This window comes from Pinus tabuliformis, chromosome 7 (genome assembly GCF_031772625.1).
Source record: "Pinus tabuliformis cultivar Carrire ecotype Pingquan chromosome 7, CPIR1, whole genome shotgun sequence".
NCBI lineage: Eukaryota > Viridiplantae > Streptophyta > Pinopsida > Pinales > Pinaceae > Pinus > Pinus tabuliformis.
Window position 1 is genome coordinate 38187070 of NC_142293.1, and position 20473 is coordinate 38207542.

A 20473-nucleotide genomic window follows, 5' to 3' on the forward strand; every position below is an offset into this window, starting at 1 on the left:
GAGTTTTTGGATGTATTCGCTTGGTCTTATGAAGAAATCCCTGGTATTGATCCATCCATTGTTCAGCATGAGATCAAGACGTATGAAAAAGCTAAGCCGATTTGTCAGAAGCTTCGGTCAGTCAATCCTAGGAAAGCAATAACTATTAAAGCTGAAGTAGAAAATTTGCTCAAGGCGGGTTTCATATACCCTGTTCCTCTAACGGATTGGGTTTCTAATCCAGTCCTAGTTGATAAAAAACAAGGAACGATCTGAGTGTGCATTGACTTTAGGGATTTGAACAAAGCTTGTCCGAAAGATAATTACCCCACACCATTTATTGATCAAATAGTTGATGAATGTGTGGGTAATGAGATTTTTTCCTTCATGGATGGATTCTCTAGTTATAATCAAATATCTATCCGTCCAAAAAACTAGCATAAGACAACTTTCATATGTCCCTGGGGTACCTTTGTGTATAAAAAGATGCCTTTTGGTCTTAAAAATGTTGGAGCCACGTCTCAGCGAGCCATGTCTTATACTTTCCACAACATCAAGAATGTCATCGAAGCATACTTGGATGATTTAGCTGCTCGTTCTCGAAAGAGAATCGATCATCCTAGTCACCTTCGGTTGGTTTTTGAGAGATGTCGATTTTACAAGATCCGGTTGAATCCAAATAAGTGCATTTTCGTGGTTACATCTGGTCGGTTGTTAGGGTTCATTGTGTCAACTGAAGGGATTTGAGTTGATCCCTTCAAGGTGGAGGCAATAGTTCAGTTGCCTCCCTCATCTTCCATCTGACAACTTCAAAGTCTTCAGGGAAGCAAAATTTCTTGAGATGGTTTATAGCAAATTATGCTGAGATAACTAAAGGATTTATGCGTTTTCTCAGGAAAGGAGTTCCATTTTTATGGGACGACTTTGCGCAACGATCTTTTGATGCCTTGAAGTAGGCGTTGATCTCTGCCCCACTTTTGAGTTCACCAGATTATAGTAGAGATTTCCTTTTATGTCTTGCAGCCATATAATCAACCATAGGTATGGTTCTGGTTCAGGAAGATGATGCTCTCATGGAGCATGTGATTTACTACTTGAGTCGAGGCTTGGTAGGCCCTGAACTATGCTATTCTCCGGTTGAGAAATTAGCCTTGGCAGCTGTCCATGTTGTCCAGCGGCTTCACCATTATATTTTGCTACACAAAACATTTGGCTTAGCGGCGGTCAATCCTTTCCAATTTGTCCTCAATAGGCAAGTGATTGGGGGAAAATACAATCGATGGATTGTTATTTACAAGAATTCGATCTCGAGTTCTTGTCAGCCAAGTCTAAGAAATCATTGGTTTTTGCGGAATTAATCTCTGAGCTACCTTGTGGAGAAGGTACTGTTTATGAGGAAAGTTTCCCCGACGAACATATATTCCTCATCTCTTCACAAGATCCCTAGTGTGGAGATATCATAATCCATCTCCAGACTTCGAAGTTCCCTCCCGCTTCCTCCAAGGATGAACGTCGAAAATTATGTCCCCTGGCTAAGAACTATGTCATCATTGGTGATACATTATATCGTCGAGGGGTTGATTCAATCCTTAGGCATTGTTTAACCTTAGAGGAAACAGAGTTTGTGCTTAGTGATTGCCATAGTGGAGCTTGTGGTGGTCATCTACCTGGGCTTGCAACAGCCCAAAAAAGCTTGCGTGCTGGCTACTTTTGGCCTTTGCTTTTCAAAGATTGTATTGAAGCGGTCAAACGTTGCCACCCTTGTCAAGTTTATACTCGAAAGATGTGCACGCATCCAGCTCCTATTTTCCCTGTTATCACTGTCAGTCCTTTTACAAAGTGGGATATTGACTTTCCTACTTGTAATCCGCCTTCAGCAGTGAATCACAAGTACATTATAGTGGCCGTAGACTGCTTTACGAAGTGGGCCAAGGCCATGCCCACTTATAAAAACGATAGTGAAATAACGGCATTGTTCCTCTTCAATCAAATTATTTCTCGTTTTGGTACCTCAAGAGAGATTTTCACTGATCATGGCAGTCATTTTTGGAATCAACTGATGTTCGAATTGGCTCTTAAATTGGGCTTCTGGCGGGAGCATTCGTCTCTGTATTATCCCCAGGCTAATGGGCAAGTTGAAGCCGTGAATAAGTCCCTCAAGATGATCCTGCAAAGGACAATTGACAAAAATATCTCCAATTGGCATCTCATGTTGTATCCGACTCTCTGGGCTTACTGAAACTTGGTAAAGACTGCCACTAGTTTTACACCTTTTTAGTTAGTTTACGGGTTGGAATCTATTTTTCCTATTGAGTGCAAAATTCCATCCCTTAAGCTGGCTGTTGAGCTCCTTCCAGAGACTTCTAGTCTCGAAGAGCGCCTCCTTCATTTGGAACATCTCGATGAGCAGCGTCGAGATGCCGCCACAATCAATGAGGCTCATAAGAAAAGGGTTAAAACTCAGTACGATAAAGTTGTCCATCCTTGAGTCTTTTCTGAAGGTGACCTTGTCTTGGTCTATGACCAAGATAAAGATGCCTTGGGGGCAGGAAAATTCAAGTCTATGTGGTATGGTCCCTTTATAGTGAAACATGTTTTAGGAAAAGGGGCTTATGAATTAGTTGATTTTGAAGGGAACAAGTTGGCAGAGCCCCGAAATGGGCTCTACCTGAAGAAGTACTTTGCTTAGGTTATGGCCGAGTAATGGATTCTTTGTATATTTTGTATTTTTGTACATATCCTATCGGGAGTTTTTGTGATACCAACACTTTTTTGATCTACTTTAGCAGGTGTTGATGGATGACTTGGTCTATTTCGGATTCGCCGATGGTGCTAGTCGACACACTCGAAACCTTGCTTCCGCAACTTGGGTGATTTATTATCCAACTGGTCAGTTGATGGTGTCAAGGGGAGTATGTATTGGTTCTGTGTCAAATAATATTGCTGAATATACTGTCGTCAATAATTTACTATCCAAAGCTATTTCTTATGGAATTGATTCGTTGGTAGTGTATCTTGACTCATAGCTGGTAGTGTCACAATTGAATAATATTTATCGGGTTCGGGATCCTTATTTGTATCACCAATTTTTGAGAGTGAGGGTGTTGCAAAGATCATTTGTTTTTATTACTTATTTGCACATTCCACGATCTGACAATTCATTCGTGGATTCTATCGCTAATCAAGCATTAGATTGGCATATCATTCATTCATCAAGATAAAAACAAAAATAAAAATTTGGAAATGTATATATATATCATAAAAACCTCCCATGTGTACATAAAGTGTTTCAAAAATAATATACATCGGGACTAAATGCCCATAATCGTGTCCAGTCTCTATGACCCGACTCAGGATGAGCGGCCAAGTAGGTGACTACGGCATCCGCCACACGCCGAAAAATGCGAACCCAGTCTCGTGGTACTCCTACCACACGGCGCTACATCTCCTCAGATAGGTCTTCTATGATCACCATCGGTACCCGGTGATTCAATCTCACCAAGTTTCATTGGACGCCGTATAAGACCCTCTCTGTCTCTGCAGCCGCCTCTTCGGCACCTCTTCCGCGACGCATGTGCCGTGGAAATCCGTCCGGTCGTACCGGACCCACATCTGGAACATGATCATTATATCAGTATTTTTCCCATAAAAAATATCTTTAAGTTCATTTTCATAAAAAATAAATAAATAAATAAATCTTAAAATTGATAAAACTTAAAAAAAATGGTTACCTATCTCCCCCCATGCTGCGTTTGGTGGCAGCACCAAATCCAGATCTCCTCTGAAATCCATGCCACCATAGGGATAGTCGTCCACAGTGATGATTTGTTGTTCCCACCAGGAGAAGAACTCATCATCGAAAGTAGTCATCGGCACGTCCTCGCCTCCAAGGCGTTTCACCAAGTCGGCCCACCTTCCCATCCGAGGATCTCGGGGGCTACTGATAGAAACTGATACTCTGGGACGTAGCCCTGGAACCTTCTCGAAGAAGAAGGAGCACAAAATGGTCCCATATCCAAAATTTTTGGTCTATCCTTTTTGAATGGAGGACAACTGGCTCTTCATAATGGTAAGAAGAGTTGTACACCAATCAAAAACAGTAGTGAGACACTCTACAGCCAAGCTCATGGATAGTCATGACGCTTAGTGCAATGATGTTGATCCGTTTATCCTAGCTATGGTGAATATTAAGATCCTTAGGGACAAGCTCTCTACATGTTTTATTGGAATCTGGCTTCCAAACTTCTCTGGATACCCCAGACAGTATATATGTACGTAGTCCTCCATTGAAAGAATACCTCGTGTTCGGCTAGTAGAATGTACAACTTCTCCTCTCTGGGAGAGACCAGTGATAAAGTAAATATCTTCTACCTCTATCCTCAAAGGCATTTAATTGATCATAAATGCATCATCTTCGATACTCCAATAGTGGATTAACATTTCAAGCAAGTAGGTCCCTTTCATACATAGTCACATGTAGGGCCTACGTGTATGTGGGTTTATAATATCCAACCCGTGTATACGATGCATTGAAATTTTTAACATAAATTCCTACGGTAAAATCTCAATAAAAATTTCTAAAAACAATCGTAAAGTAATGCAAGCAAGAATTGGGAGTTGCCTGATGATTTTTATCTAATTTGAACGGTCCAATTCTTTGGGGGGAAGTTTTCTCTTTTTTCTCCACAGCTTTTTCTCTCAACACAATGGTACAAATGGTGAGTCAAAAAGTCATTTGATAAGCTTTGAAAATGTCAATTTTTTTCAAAACTTGATTTTTTTCATCTCATGAATATTTTAACTTGTGAGCTTGGATTGTAGGGAATAGGTTGTTTTTTCAAGACATTTTGGATGCTTCTTCAAAAATTTCACATTGGTTCCATGACTGCTGACCCGTCATGGCAGGTATCGTTTACTCACTGGCATATAGGTTAGGGAAACCATTTTTCGTTTCATTTTGCATACTAGCCTCCATTTGTCGATACACTTGCCATAGGGTCGATCCCATCATGTTATGGTTAGTAAACCATGATCAATCGCTGATTTTTTAAATCATGACACGATGGTAGAGGCATCCTTTACATGGGCATCATAGTTAGCACCTCACTGACATTGGTTGCCCATGCTGTTTTATTGAGTAGGCTCGGGAGTCCTCTCTAGTCCCGCCATGACTTGTGCGTTGAAGACTCATTCCTCTTTTCTTCTTTGCTTCATTCTGGCCTTATACCCTAGAGGCTCCTTTGTGTTGAGTTGTACTATTGCATTGAATTTTGACCATTTGCACCTTTTGGCCTTGAGCTGACTTCACTTGGACTCATGTTTAAGCCACTTTTTGACCATGTCTTCTGCAAAATCAAACTTGCAATCCCTTAGCTTCTGCAACTTGACACACCCTCAGACCCATGGAAGGAACATCCCTTTGAGTGTCCTTGACTAGCTTTGCCTCCCTGCATTGAGCATAGGAATGTTCCCATCCCAGGAACTAGATCATCTATTTCACTGACACTCATTCTTTCCACTATACTATAACATTCTTTTATTCTTTTTCCAGCTTAAAGAAAAAGACAAAAAAATTACATATTCCAAAAAGAGTGGGAACGAGACAACATTTCCATATATTGTTGGCAGCTAGAGTCAATTGTGTCGCCCTTGAACAAAGCACTCAAAAGAAAGTCTCTCCTCCATTTGGGCGGGATTTAGTTTGACTTAGGTACGCCTTAACCTTGTTATTAAGTCAGTTCTCCTCCGATTGGTTATCTCTTCCAATCATATGGAGAGTTTTTTCGTGCCTCCTACATGACAAGCTTATATAGAGTCATCATATGCTACCACATGCTAATCATTGAGTCATGATTTTTTTCAAGGGAAGTAAGCCTGAGTTGGCCTTTCTACAGTGTCTTTTGACCTATTTTTCAGTCGACCATCCCTGGTTGTCAGTGTCTTGTCTATCATCATATCAGTTATATTGGTCCTTTACTTGTGCCGGTTTGAGAAGGTCTCCATTGACTTCTTGCTAGTGGGTCTTGTCCTTATCGACGACGACATATTGCTTAGAGGGCAGGCCTAGAACCGCACCCTAGCCCTATTTTCATTATTGATAGGTCACCTTGTGCTCAGCATCAATCAGTATCATGGGTCTTTGACTGAGTGGTTTCCCTTGTGTTCGACATCAACTTTCATTATCACACATTGGGATTCGTGCAGTTCCTTGGTTTCTATTTGACCCTATTGGTGGATTCCTTGCCTCTATGTTAGCTTTCATTATTGGTTGGTTCAGAGGGTTTCTATTATGAGATAGCTACATCTTGTGTATGCCAGAAACGTGCTTCGGTCAGGTTACTACATCTTTTTTCGTCTGATTCCTTCCACATTATTGGCCTACGGGTTACACTTGCGCTAAATTGATGAAGAATGCCTTAATGCCTTCCTTTTAGCAGAACTTTCCCTATCGAATATGACACATTGCTCTGGGGCAAAGGTCTAGAGTCCATTTGGAAATACCTTGTGGTTTGCAGTCATCAGTGGCAGATCCTTCGCTATCAACAGTGGGAAACCATCATTGTCTCCTGATTGATAGATTCTTCTGGGTGTTTGACTTCAGCTCATCTATTCACACTCGTTAGATTGTATTGGGTACCTTGACTCTCATTATCATTATCGGCAAGTAGTCTCGCGTTTGTTAATGGTATACATCAATGATCGACAATCAAACGATTTCTCACATGGTCGACCTCAGATCATTTATTCCCATTGTGTAGAAATGTACCACAACGGTCGGTGAAGACCTCGGGTTGCATCAGCATTCTTTAGTTCACTTGTCAGTTGCTCCTGTTGCTGCTAGTTGACACCATTCCACATTATATGTTGCAGTCCTTCACAGCGACATCCTATATGTTGGCATCCGAGTTGCGATGTAGTATCATCTTATTCCATCATGTTCATTTGGTACTACTGGGATCAATTTTTGACTTCAGTGATCAGCTTCATCTTTCAGCTTCATTGATCATCTTCTTATATGTGATATTCAGACATGTACTTGTTCGATCGTGATCAGATGATCCGTAATGTACTTTCAGTTCTTTATACTTGTATACATAGTGGATCTGCTTGTACTTGATATTTGGACATGCTTTATTTTCTCTGAGCATGGGTATGCCTGCATCAGACAGTTGTTTCTTTTTGATCTTCTTTTGCTGGCTTGGCAGGCTAAAATCTAGTGAAGTCCTTCTTAGTTTTTGATAGGTTTCCTTTCCATATACTTAATACATTTCGGCCATCGTGTACCCCTTCTAACCTCATATACTAGGGGGCATCTGTTATAGCTCCAAATATCACCCTACTGAGATTATCCCCTGATCAAGTCTGAAGTCTCCCTGTGCTTCAAGCACTTCCCCAAGTTCAGGAAACCCTTGTTTCCTTGAGTTTTGATATTCTCTCACATGCTTGGAGATATCATGGTATTGGTTATGGAAGGAGGCTATTGAAGACTGGGACGGACCTAGAGGACGGTTCCACTTGGAGCCGGAAGAGGAAGACTCAGGTGAACTCTTTCCATGTTTTATTATAGTTTTCTACAATAAAAAGAAATGTTGTCTTGTTCTTGATATCGACTTTGTTTATGCATCTGATGTTATTGTTATGGTTTATATATGAATGATTATTTCAATGTATAACTAACCATCTACTTATATGATATAAATTTGATTTCACTACAATTCTTTATCTATATGCTACTATGTGTATTTGAATTGGTTAATTTGCAGGTTCGAAGATCATTAGGAGTTGCAAAGGGTTTGAACCCTGGCTAGAACTACCCAAACGAAGGACATCTGGGTATGTTCATCCTCGCATAGTTAGTTTGTTTAAGCATGTTTCCTGAGTTGAATGCTTGTTTCTTGCTATAGATTACTCCTGCTCTGCTAGGGTTCTGACCCAAAGCCCTTGGGGACTTATTCCCTTAACAATTACTGGTGATTATCCCAGAACTGTGAGGGAAGCAGTAGATTCAGAGGATGGCAAACTCTGGAAAGAGGCCATGGTTGATGAAATGGAATCTTTGCACAAAAATGAGGCTTGGGATCTATTGGAGTTGTCGGCTAGAAGGAAACCCACTGGCATCAAATGGGTGTTTAAGAAGAAGATGAATGCAAAAGGAAAGGTGGAGAAATACAAATCTCGGTCTGTAGAAAAAGGTTATTCCCATGTGCCAAGAATTTATTTTGGTGATACTTTTTCTCCTATTGCCAAGGTAGCTTCTATTAGATTACTTTTATTGTTGTTGTTGCTTTTGATTTTGAGGTAGAACAGATGGATGTGAAGACAACATTTCTTCACGAGGATCTGGATGAAGATATCTACATGAAGCAACCTGAAGGCTTTGCGGTGAAAAGTAAGAAAGCACTGGTATGCAAGTTAAAAAAGTCTTTGTATAGGTTAAAACAGTAACCAAGGATGTGGTATTAGAAATTTGATACATTTATACGGGGACTTGGCTTCACCAGAAGCAAAGAAAATCACTGTGTATTTTAAATTAATTGGCGATTGTGTTATTTATTTGGTCTTGTATGTGGATGATATGTTTCTCATTGGAAATGACAACGAAATTATCCAGGATTCGACATGAAATTTCTTGGTGCGGCAAACTATATTTTGGGCATGGAAATTAAACGAGATCGGTCAAAGAGGAAGCTCTAGTTAAACTATAGGAAGTATGTCGAGAAAATACTACAGAGGTTTAATATGCAGGATAGTAAACCAATGAAGGTTCCTATTTATGTAGATGTAAATTTATCTATTGAACAGTGTCCCAAGACACAAGAAGAGGAAGAGGACATGTCACATGTTCCATATGAAAGTGTAATCGATAGCCCGATGTATGAAATGGTCTGTACCTCACCATACATTGCACATGCAGTAGGAGTATTGAGTAGGTTTATGTCAAAACCAGGGAAGGAGCATTAGACAATAGTGAAGCAGGTTTTCAGGTATTTGCGTGGCACTAGTGATTATGGTTTGTGCTACCAAGGAAGACCAGGATTGGACAGATTTTTGGACATCCATGGCTTTGTTGATGCAGACTGGGCTGGAGATCTGGATCAGAGAAGATCAACAAGTGGGTATGTTTTTAACCTATTTGGAGGTGCAGTCAATTGCATGAGTAAGAGACAATCTATAGTGGCACTTTCAACTACAAAGGCATAATACACGGCAACCACTCATGCAAGCAAGGAAGCAATTTGGTTGCAGAGATTGTGTTGAAGTATGGGGTTAGTACAATGAGCTATAAGGATAAACTGTGACAACCAAAGTGCAATTTTATTGGCAAAGAATCCTGCTTATCATTCAAAGACAAAGCACATTGATGTTCAATATCACTTTGTGAGGGATATGGTTGAGGACAAAAAGGTGTTGTTGGTAAAGGCGGACACTTTGAAGAATATTGCAAATGCATTGACAAAGTTTGTGAGCACTAAGAAGTTCTCTTGATGTAGAGAAACAATGGGCATTGCATGTGTGGATCAATGACTAAGCTCTCTTGTGGCCCCTTGTGAAAAGAAAACAACAAGTGGGAGAATGTTGGGTTGTGTTATATTCTCTCCATGACTACCCCACGCGTGTGGGGTTGATAGACCCCCTTGTACATTGTGTGGGGAATTATCGAGGGGTCACAGGGGGGGCAGTAGCTCCTGTGCACGGGAATTTTTTTTGAACCCTATATTAGGTGGGCGGACCTACCTATGGTTTTGTGCATGGATTTCACACATGGTTTTTTGCATGACCGTTTTCTGTCGATGGTATTTTGTAGATCCAATCAAGGGAACTACGGTTATGTTTTAATCCAGGGGTAATGGACTGGGGTTTATGGATGCTTCAGCATGTATATATATGTATTGTAACATTGAAAGGAAAATAATGAAAAATCAATTTGGTAGTCTCAGTTTTGGGATCCAGGGGAAAATCTTTGTGTATATATGTTTTATGTTTTATGCTCTCGCCATTGTTTATTTTTTGTTTTTAGAATTCGCATGGTGGTAATTTTTGTACAGGGTTAAAACCTACAGACCAAGACTAAAAAATATATGTCTGAGTGAAGGCCATGAATAGGAAAAGGAAATTGGAGAATGAATTTTGAAGTGTTGCTGAAGGAAGGAAAACATGATCTAACTGAAGAATATGTTGTTGCATATGAAGTAGGAAGAAAAATGTATGATTGATGAATATTTTTTCAAATATTTTGGTGATAGTCCTACTATGGAGAATTAAGAAGATTCATATGTTTCCTAGAAGACCCCATAGGTTTATGTTTGATTATATACTTGTGGAAATATATTATTGATTGGGGTTGGGTTTGTACAGATGAATCTCTCAAAGGAAAGCATGTTGGTTACCAATTAGTTTGATTGGGAGAGATTGATTATTCTTGATCTACTGGATCAAGGGGTATTAAGGCTTTGCGAGAAGAATTTCCTGGGGAGACATATGGCTAAAACTTTGTGTTAATTTCTAAGTTCCCAAAGTTGGAAAGGTGGCATTGGTCATTGAGCTCTGACACACACTTGGATTTTTGGGTTGGTGGTTAGCAAGTAAGTTTAATGGTACCTAGGGGGGTTGAAAGCTTTAGTCGATCTTTGTCCCACCTGGATAGATTTCCCTGGTCAAGAATCTAATCCATGGCATTGTGTTGCCTAAACTATTGAGTGACTGGTTGGATAGATTGCCCTGGTTAGGAATCTAGTCCATGGCATTATGGTGCCTAAATTGATTAAGCAGTTAGATAAATTTCCCTGGTCATGAATCTAGTCCATGGCATTGTGGTGCCTAAATTTTTTCATGGTTTCAATAGTTTGAGATATTCCATTGTATATGTACATTATGAATACATCCCTAGTTAAGAGGGAGTGTTGGAAAAAGTAACTATGTTTGGTCTTTAATAATGTACTTGATTCATCATGTAATGTACTTGTCAAAAGAATAAAGAAAAGAATTATTATTATTGTTGTGACTTATTAAAGCATGGGTTTCATGCTTGGGTCACCATGTTTTAGGTCAAAGTCCCCATTGAGGACTTCTAGGATTTATTTCGAGTCTATATAATTATTGTACATTTAAAGAGATGCTTCTTGGGCTTTTGAATCATGTAAATCAGTTTAGTATTGAGTCAAATATGAATTATGGAACCTCCACACCATGTTGGCCTAAGAGAAGATCAAGTCAGCCTAAGGACCCACTCTGCCCCACAAGAACTCTATAAAAGGAAGTATTACGAATTCATTTGGAGCATCACTTCTCATTCTCTCTCTTCTGGGCAGATGTGCGAAATAGGAGGTTGGGAAATTCTGCTGTCGGGAAGTCAAACTGAATGCAAGTTTGGGGGAGTCTAAGGAGTCAAGGAAAATCAAAAATTTGGTGGTGGTCTCTATTGGACATTGGATAAACCAACGCTCCCCGTGTGTTTTGTGACATGGACTAACGCCTCTCGTGGATCCTTATCTCTGGTGATGCGATCATTGATTAACACCTACAGGTTTTGGTCTAACGACAATCATGATTCCCAACAAGTGGTATTAGAGCGTAGGTCATGAGTTCGATACACACCTAGCTCACGCTGGGGGGGATATTGTTGGACATTGGATAAAGCAATGCTCCCTGTGTGTTTCATGACATGGACTAACCGCCTCTCGTGGATCCTTATCTCTGGCGATGCAATTGTTGACTAACACCTGCGGGTTTTGGTCTAATGACAATCGTGGTTCCCTATGAAATCCTTAATGAGTCATATAAGGACAATCTTGATAGATCATCTCTCGGGAATAGCTCATGAAATTGTGAAGATGTCTTCCACTTGATTACTTGGCAACAATCTTTCTTAAAGAAATCTTCATAAGCTAGAGGAGTTTATGCAGGCAGGGGGAGTTGGTTCATCACATGAAGAAATGAAAACACATCTATCATGGACCACATTTCCAGAAGAAAGAGCACCATTACAGGGGGAGTAACATACCTATGACGAACTACTATTAATGAAGAAAAGAAGTTTCCTAATAGGGGGAGTACTTGGGCACCTTGTTTACCATTGATGTCAAAGGGGGAGAGAATGTTGGAAGGGAAATAATATTGTTAATCAAGGTTGTCATTGATGTCAATATGCATTGGCCAAGATAGAAAATATTCTTGAGATGCCTAATGAACATCATGAAACCCTAGAATGTGATGATAAGTTTGAAGACATTAGATGCCTAGTTCCAGATGATGATGTTATAAGATATATGTTGAACAAACTCTTGTTTGATAAGGATTCCATCAATGAAGATGTCAAGATATTACTATGTCAAGCCACTAATGAAGTCCTTGAACTAACTATGATGTTTCCAAGTGTCAATCATGTGCCTTGATTGATGATTGAGACCTTAAATGTCGATGATGTATCTAATATTGTTACACAAAAATATCGTCACCATGATTATTTGCAGTCAGTATGGGTCTATCATCACTTGTATTGTCCTCCTAAGCAAGTCTCAGACCTCAGCTCTTCAAGTTAAGCTTTGAAAATGAGAGAAAGACATTGAAAATCAACAAAGCTCTGGTTCCGCACTTTCTCTCACTATTGCCTACGGTCCCGCACCTCTTGTTTACAAAAACTGTGGACCTGTCCGCTCTATCCCTAAAGGTGTGGGTGCAGACCCCTGTGAAAGTAAAAAAGGCGCAAGTTTATTCTAAAAAACTCACTTTGGGTTAATTCTAGATGATTCTAGAAGGAATTTTGACGTGGATTGGCCACTCTTAGGTGGTTCATGCATCCCAAAAGAGAAGGAGCTAATCCCTTGAGGAGAGGAGCTATCTCTTTGAAGGAGGGTTTTATCCCTTTGAAGGAGGACCTAGTAACTTCCCTCCATTGCACTATAAATTCAGGCATTGGGCTGGTTGCTAAGGAGGTTAGAAGCTGAACATTTTTTAGGGTAAATGTTGGTGAAATTAAGACTTTCTAGTTGAGCTTGAGAGGAGAGATCACATACCTTTTTGGCTTCATTGGGAAGAGAGTGAAACTTGTCAAAGTAGAGGAGACTTCTTGCTGGACCCTGGGAGGAGCTTGTACAGCGTCAAGGCACAAGTTGTAAAGTTCTTCTTTGATTTGAATTAATGCAATCAGATTCATTTTTCTCAACAAATTGTCTCATGTCATTTGTTTCATGAATTCCTTGACTTTCATGTTAAATATGTTTTATGATATTGGCTTTTTAGGTGCTATTTAATTTGTTTGCTTGTTTGTGTTTGCAGATTCGCGACAAGGGAGCTCATTTGGATCGAAGGAGCGAGGCTTCCACAAATTTGCGTTGGACCTAAGGTAGGCCTAAAACACTTGTTTGCCTTTGTTTATAAATGCATATTTAGAGAAAGATAGTTTGTGATTGGTTTGCTTGTCATTAGGTCTTCTTTAGATTCTAGGAAGGTCTATCTTGTCCGCAAGATCGACTCATTCCGTGTGACAAAATGGCGACTCCGCTGGGGACTTGATTTTTCCTTGTTTTTACTTTGACCTGAGAAACTGTGTTTTTGTTTCTGTTTTTGGCTTGTTGTGTGTAGAAATGGGTAGAAATTGTAGATCCAGGGTTATTTTTCATTTTTCATAACTTTGGGAGAGGACCGCACCCTCGTATTTTGACACAGTGCGTACTTATCCGCACTTTTGCTTTTAGCACAGAGCGATACCACACCTGTGTTAACTATGGACCTGCAGACCCTGTCAAAATTTTGAAAAACCTAAGATTTCCTCTGTTAGTCAGCTTAGTTTTTGTTTAGAAGTTGTTATCCACTGCCCAGACCTGCATATAACCTGTCAGAAGCTTTCATTAGGTTGATTTCATTGGTGTTAGAGTTTTAGGTGAAATTCCTAGGAGTTTTTCTTGTTGGGTTTGTTTTTCATTTTGGTCTTGTAGTAGCTCTGAGCTTAGAAGCTGTAGGGACCTCAGATCACCTTGGTTTCTACCAGCCTTCTTATGAGTCTGACCATTTATGAAATCTACCCTTGTTGAGGAATTCGATTTGTGTTTTCTCTTTACAAAACTTCGAAAAGATTGTGTTTAAAAGTTTTGATTTTCATTTTTAAAAAGAAAACAAAATTGGTTGTTTTTGACTGATTTGTGATTCTGCATAAATTGGTCCTTAGTTTACATCTAGCTAATTAAAACATCCTTAAAAAAGACATCTTGTATGCTTTGACTTCAAATAGGTTTTTATAGTTTATAGATCTCAAAGTTAGTTGTTTTCATAGTTTTGAGTGTTTTATAAAAAATAAAAAATCTCTTTTGAAAAAGTTTGTTTTTGTAGTGGTTGAGTGCTTTGAAAAGAAAAGGGAAATTTTTGTGAAAATAACTAGTTGTCTCGTTTTGAGTGCATTGGAAAGGACAAAAGCTCTTCTTTTAATTTGTTTGTTAAGAAAGATTTGTGTTTACAAAGTATTTGCATTCTCAGACTCTTTCTTAGCTAGAAGTTCATCGAAGGGAAAAGATTGTTTAATCATCTTAAGTGCATTTTTAGTGATTTTGAGTCGAGCCTTCATACCACGAGTTTCATCTCCGCACCTTTTGACTTAAACAAAAACCAATAAAAATAACGCTTAAAGTAAAATTCATCTAGTAACATTTTTATTTCTAGGGCTCTGATACACCAACATAGCTTAGGCTAGTGTCTTGGAGTAGGAGAGTAATTAACTCTCCAAGACAGTAAAAACAAACAAGTAGTTGTATCTTGTGGTAGGGAAGAAATCCAATTGTTGCATTTATGCTCTGGGAAAGCTCCTCTTAAAGGAGAAGCACGAGATCGTGTCCGAACCAGTGTGGGAATCAATCCTTCCTCATTGGGAACGACGCCAGATATTCACGTATTAAAAACGGTAAACCTCAGATTAACCATTGTCGAGGAGCCTGGGGTCACTTGTTGGTAAACCTTGGATTATGTCAAGGAGCCTTCAAGGGGATTGAGCTTGCTACTCTGCCCTTGCGTGCGTATCAGATGGTAGACTGTTCCCCCAGGTATATTTGTTTCAGTTGGTAGCCTTAGTGACCATATTCTTTAGGATTCTTCCTAAGGTGACAGTGGTGGGAAGATCCCACTATACCTGGAGCAGACGTCAGCTACACTCACTTGGATTTTCTGGGGGGTTCTCTTCACTCGAGACGGTTAAGTGGAGGAACTTGTGCCAGTCTATTCATTAAGCAGGTTGCCGGGGTAACTGTTCCAACCGCCATTTCTGTACTGAACTCTGCGATGTTGGATTTCATCACCAACTAGTGTTTTCAGTAAGCAAAGTTATTGTTTGTGTGTGTTTGATCTCCTAGATTCTTTAGGCATGTGATTCAAATTTGTTTGGTTCTTTAGAGGCTTTAGGTGGTTTTCATTGAGATTTTACTTTGTTTGCGTGTGAAGTAGTTAAAAAATTTTAACCGTGGCTGAATTACCGAGGAAGTCTCATAGACTTCGGGGCCAACCTCCTGAGTTTTCACCAAGCCAGCCTGAAGGGTTGAAAGTCCTCGTAACTTCTAGAGACAATAGAGTTGGGTCACCTGAAGAAGGAGAGTCTTCTTTCGTGGTACATCCTGATTTTCAAGCTTTAGTAGCAGACTATAATCCACAATCAGTGACTATTTCTAAAGTTACTGGTAGCTTTTCGTCTACTAGTGATATAGGTGAGGAACCTGACATATCCGACCCTGAAAGTGAATTTGCTGCTACTCCAACATCGGGATTTGCTTCTCCAACTTCTAGTGGTCCTGGTTCACCTAGAGTAGAAAGAATAATCACCCAAAATCTTCCTTCTGGACTTATAGCTATCGAAGAAGTAGGCATACCTATCCTTGAAAATCAACCTGCTATTGAGCTAAGGGAGCGTGAATCAATTTTTTACAGTCCACCTAGGAGCAATGCTTGGTATCTTTCTTTGACTAATTTCTTAGAAAACCCAGGGTTAAGTTTTTCACCACCTTGTGTTCCTTATCACCCAACACCTAGAGGTTATTATCCTCTGTTAAATATGTCAAGATAGTCGTCCATGTTTACTCAATCTCTCGAATCCTTTTTGTACAGCAGTCCTTCTGTTCCCTCTGGGTATCAGTCACTTTCTGGTACTTTTTCGGGAGCATCTCCTCAACCCATTGAACAAGGGTTATTAACTGGAAGCAATGGTACTAAGCCGTTGAGCATAGAAGATATTCTCATGATATCAGGTTCTATTCCCAATCCTCAACCTCAAGGTGGCCAGTTACCACCTGGGGGGTAGCCTCAAAATCCTTAATTATCGCTGGGGGCAAACCTCAAGGACAGTACATACCTACGGGACAGTACGTTCCTCAAGGTCAACCCCAGACTCAATATGTACCCCAAGGTCAACCCCAGTATCAGTACGTGCCTCAAGGGTATCAACCCCAAGGTCAGTACTCGAACCAAGGTTTCCAACCACCCTCCGGTCAATCATATGTTCAAAGAACGGGAAATATACCTTTGAATGATCAATCCTACCCTCAACCCGGTTATGGTCCGCAATATTCTCAACCTGTTATGGGTCCGTACCCCGGAATGAATTTAGTGTGGGATCCATCGCAAAATCAATAGGTGTTGCAGCCAAATGTGCAGTTGTCATCTCAAACTGGACAACCCTTAGTTTCTCGTACACCCCAGCAACCTATCCAGTCTACTATTCAAACTTTTGTGCCTTCGGTAGTTTCTTAGCCTGGGCCTATTACACCTCGTACTCCGCCTCAAATGACTGCTGCAACTGCCGCAACATCCGTTCAATCTACCCCACCTACTTCCGGAATATCGACAGCTCCGGTTTCTACTGTTCCTATATATACTCCTCAAACATCTTTACCTTCGTCTAGATCCACCATTCAAACTTCGGTTCAGATGCCTGTAGGACAACCTGGTTCAAGTACGGTTGTCACAAGTCAACCACAATTTACTTATCAACCGTACCAGGGACAGTACCAATTCGGTTCTGCTGTGCAGCAACCAGTCTATCAGTATCAACTGTACCCTGGGTACACATATCAACAACCCCAATACGGTCCGGTTAATCTTGGTTTTCCGGGAGGATACAATATCCCAAATGCAATTCCTATTCCTAGTTATCTTGGATATCCTCCTCCTGGGGCTGGTCTCATGACCCAGAGTTTTAGGGACCCTAATCGTCAGTTACCGTTTATCGCAACTTTGGACTTGCTTGACTTGTCACGCCTAACGAACGATCCCATTAATTATCTTCCGTTTTGGTCGCCAATGCCGAATAAGTTGCCTAGTGATATTCCTAAGTTCGAAGGCAAATCAGGAGAGAACCCGTCGAACCATGTGATGACTTATCACCTATGGTGTGCGTCTAACTCCATTTCAGATGATTCAATCCTTCTAAGAATTTTCCAGCGCACTCTAATTGGTCTTGCGGCCAAGTGGTACATTGAGTTACCGCGAGGCACTTTTTATAATTTTAGTCAGTTAGCTACCTCGTTTTTAACTCATTTTTAGTTGTCAATCAGATATGACAATGGCACGGAGTTACTAACTTCATTACTTTATTAAAGCAATCAACGTCCACTTACATTTCATATCACATTCATGAATGGAGACGTCGACGGCGTTTAGTGAAGTTTTTTATTCCGGATCAGATCTTGGCTGAATGGTTTGTAAAGTCTTTGTTGCCAAAGATCACTTAAGATATAGCTAAGGTCGGAGTTGTTACTGAGGAGCAAGTAATTGCTCAAGCACAGTACATTGACTTGGTTTATACTTAGTCAGGTACGTTACACGAGAAAATCCCTGATCTTCCCAAGCAAAATCAAATCGCTACAGCTCCTTCGGGATCTCATGCTGCCGATGGTATGATTGGTACGGTTAACACTAAGAGTAAGAAGAAGTCTTCCAAGAATTCTTCTCCTATCATAACCTTGCCTGATTCCCCGATAGGAGATTCTTCCGCTGAGATTTTCGTCGATATTCACGTTGTAGATTCAACTACAGCCAAATCAAAATCCGCTGGCAAGAAGAAAGGGAAGAAAAAGAATAAAACGGACAAAAATTCAAAAGAGAAACCTGAAAAATCGGAATCCAATGATGAAAAACGCAAACCTCGTTATCCTTGTCTCATTTGTGACGATGAACATTTTACAAGAGACTACCCTCATCATGCAGAGGTTGCAAAGATTGTTAAAGGTTCCCAAACTCCTGCTGTTTTGAAGGATCCTTTTCCAAGTCAAGACAGTAAGATGATAGGTTCTTCCTCGAGTGCCAATGAAGAGCCCATACTGATGATGTCCCATGTTAGGATTGCGACTCGATCGCATGATTATGGTAGTAAAAGTCATGTTGATGGTAAAGAAGCAGAATCTTCTCATTCTAACCCATCAACCTTAGCTCCCGGTTCCGATCCACTACAGATCGAGAAACCTAATCCAGACTTGGTAATCAAACTGCCCGCCAAGGGTATACTTCGAAAGTCAGCTTTCAATCCACATGCGAGAGCGGCTCAGAAATATAACATTGTTGAGGATTTAGCTATTTCACCCTCAACAATGTCAGCTTTGGAAGTGCTGCAATCATGTCCAGTACAGCGTAAATTACTTTTGTCGGCTATAGGAGCTATTGACGTTCAGGACTTGAACCTAATAATTTTCGATCTAGAAAATAGTACACCGTGCTTACCTCATCAAATGGCTTTCCAGATTCCAGTGATAGTAAAAAACAGGCCTATTCATCAGACTGTGATTGATGAGGGAGCCTCAATGTGTATTATGTCGATACAGTGTTGGAGATCATTTGGTTCTCCTTCGCTAAATCAATCCTCGACGATTCTAAAGGCCTTTGATGGCCGTGGGTTTCATCCTTTTGGCATTCTACAAGATTTTCCTATGGGTTTGAAGGAAAAACCGTTAATCTAGATGTGGAGGTGGTTGATGCCCCTCTAGATTACAACCTTCTCTTGGGTCGTAGTTGGTCTTACGCTATGACAGTTGTCGTTTCATCGGTCTTTCGGGTTATAAAGTTTCCTCATAATGGAAAGATCGTAACAATAGACCAGCTGGCTTCCTTTTCATCTGACCCAGCCTCTTCTAAAAGTATTCAGCATGTCGGTAAAACGACTATCCCGTATAAGGATGTTGGAGTAGGACTGGTTAAAGATGCCGGTTTACTGGGAACTTTTCCTTTTCCTCCGATCAACGCATCGTCTTCATTTGCAACCATTCATATGATTACGTCAGACACCTTTGTTTATGATGATCCTTGGATCGTTCCTTCTTAATCTGAGATAGACTCATTTGGTGATGTCATGCCTTTGAGTCCATATGAAATTGCGTATGAGGCCATGCAATCGTTTACGACCCATCTTCAACCGAAATTGACTTAATGATTGTGGTCCGTGAAGAATCACTTTTCACATCAAGCTCGGATTCAATCATTTTTTCGGAACTTGTTCACTCTGATGAGCAAATTCGTGAAATCCTATGTGTAGATGATTTGCCATGGGAAGATCTCCATCACAGATCTTTGTTTTTACCCGAGAATGATCGTTTTGAAAATGGTTTTTCATCAATTTTTATGACTGAATATGTCAAGGAACCTCAGAATCCAATGAAACATCCTGATTCGGAGTTAAATTTGGGAAACATCTCTCGAACTATTCTGATTGACATTTCGGTTAAGTCTAGAATTGTTGAGAACATTCATATAGGTGCCTCGTGTACAGAAGACGAAATTCAAATATATAAGGCCCTATTTCAAGAATTTCGCGACGTGTTTGCCTGGTCCTATGAGGAAATGCCAGGAATTGATCCCGTGATTGTTGTTCATGAAATCAAGACTTACCTGGACGCTAAACCCATCCGACAATGTTTGCGTCAGATTCACCCAAGAAAAGTTGCTGCTATTAAAGCAGAAGTTGAAAAATTACTCAAAGCAGGTTTCATTTATCCGATCCTATTAACGGATTGGGTATCAAATATTGTTCTAGTTTTAAAAAAGCAAGGGACAATAAGAATATGTATCGATTATAAGGACATTAATAGAGCTTGTCCAAAGGACAATTACCCAACTCCCTATATCGATCAAATCATTGATGATTGTGCCGGCAACAAAATATTCTTCTTCATGGATGGTTTTTCCGAATACAATCAAATCAATATTCTACCTGCTGATCAACCAAAAATGGCTTTCATTTGTCCATGGGGGACATTTTATTATTTCAAATTACCTTTTGGGCTCAAGAATGCCGGAGCAACTTTTCAAAGGGCCATGTCTTATGCGTTTCATGACATCAAGCACATTGTGCAACCCTATCTCGATGATTTGCCTGCTCATTCATTACATCGAGCTGATCACCTAATCCATTTATGAGCAATCTTTATGAGGTGTAGGCATTATCGGATTCGGTTGAATCCACACAAACGTGTTTTCTGTATAGAAATGGGTCAATTGCTGGGGTTTGTTGTTTCGAAAGCCGACATTCGCGTCG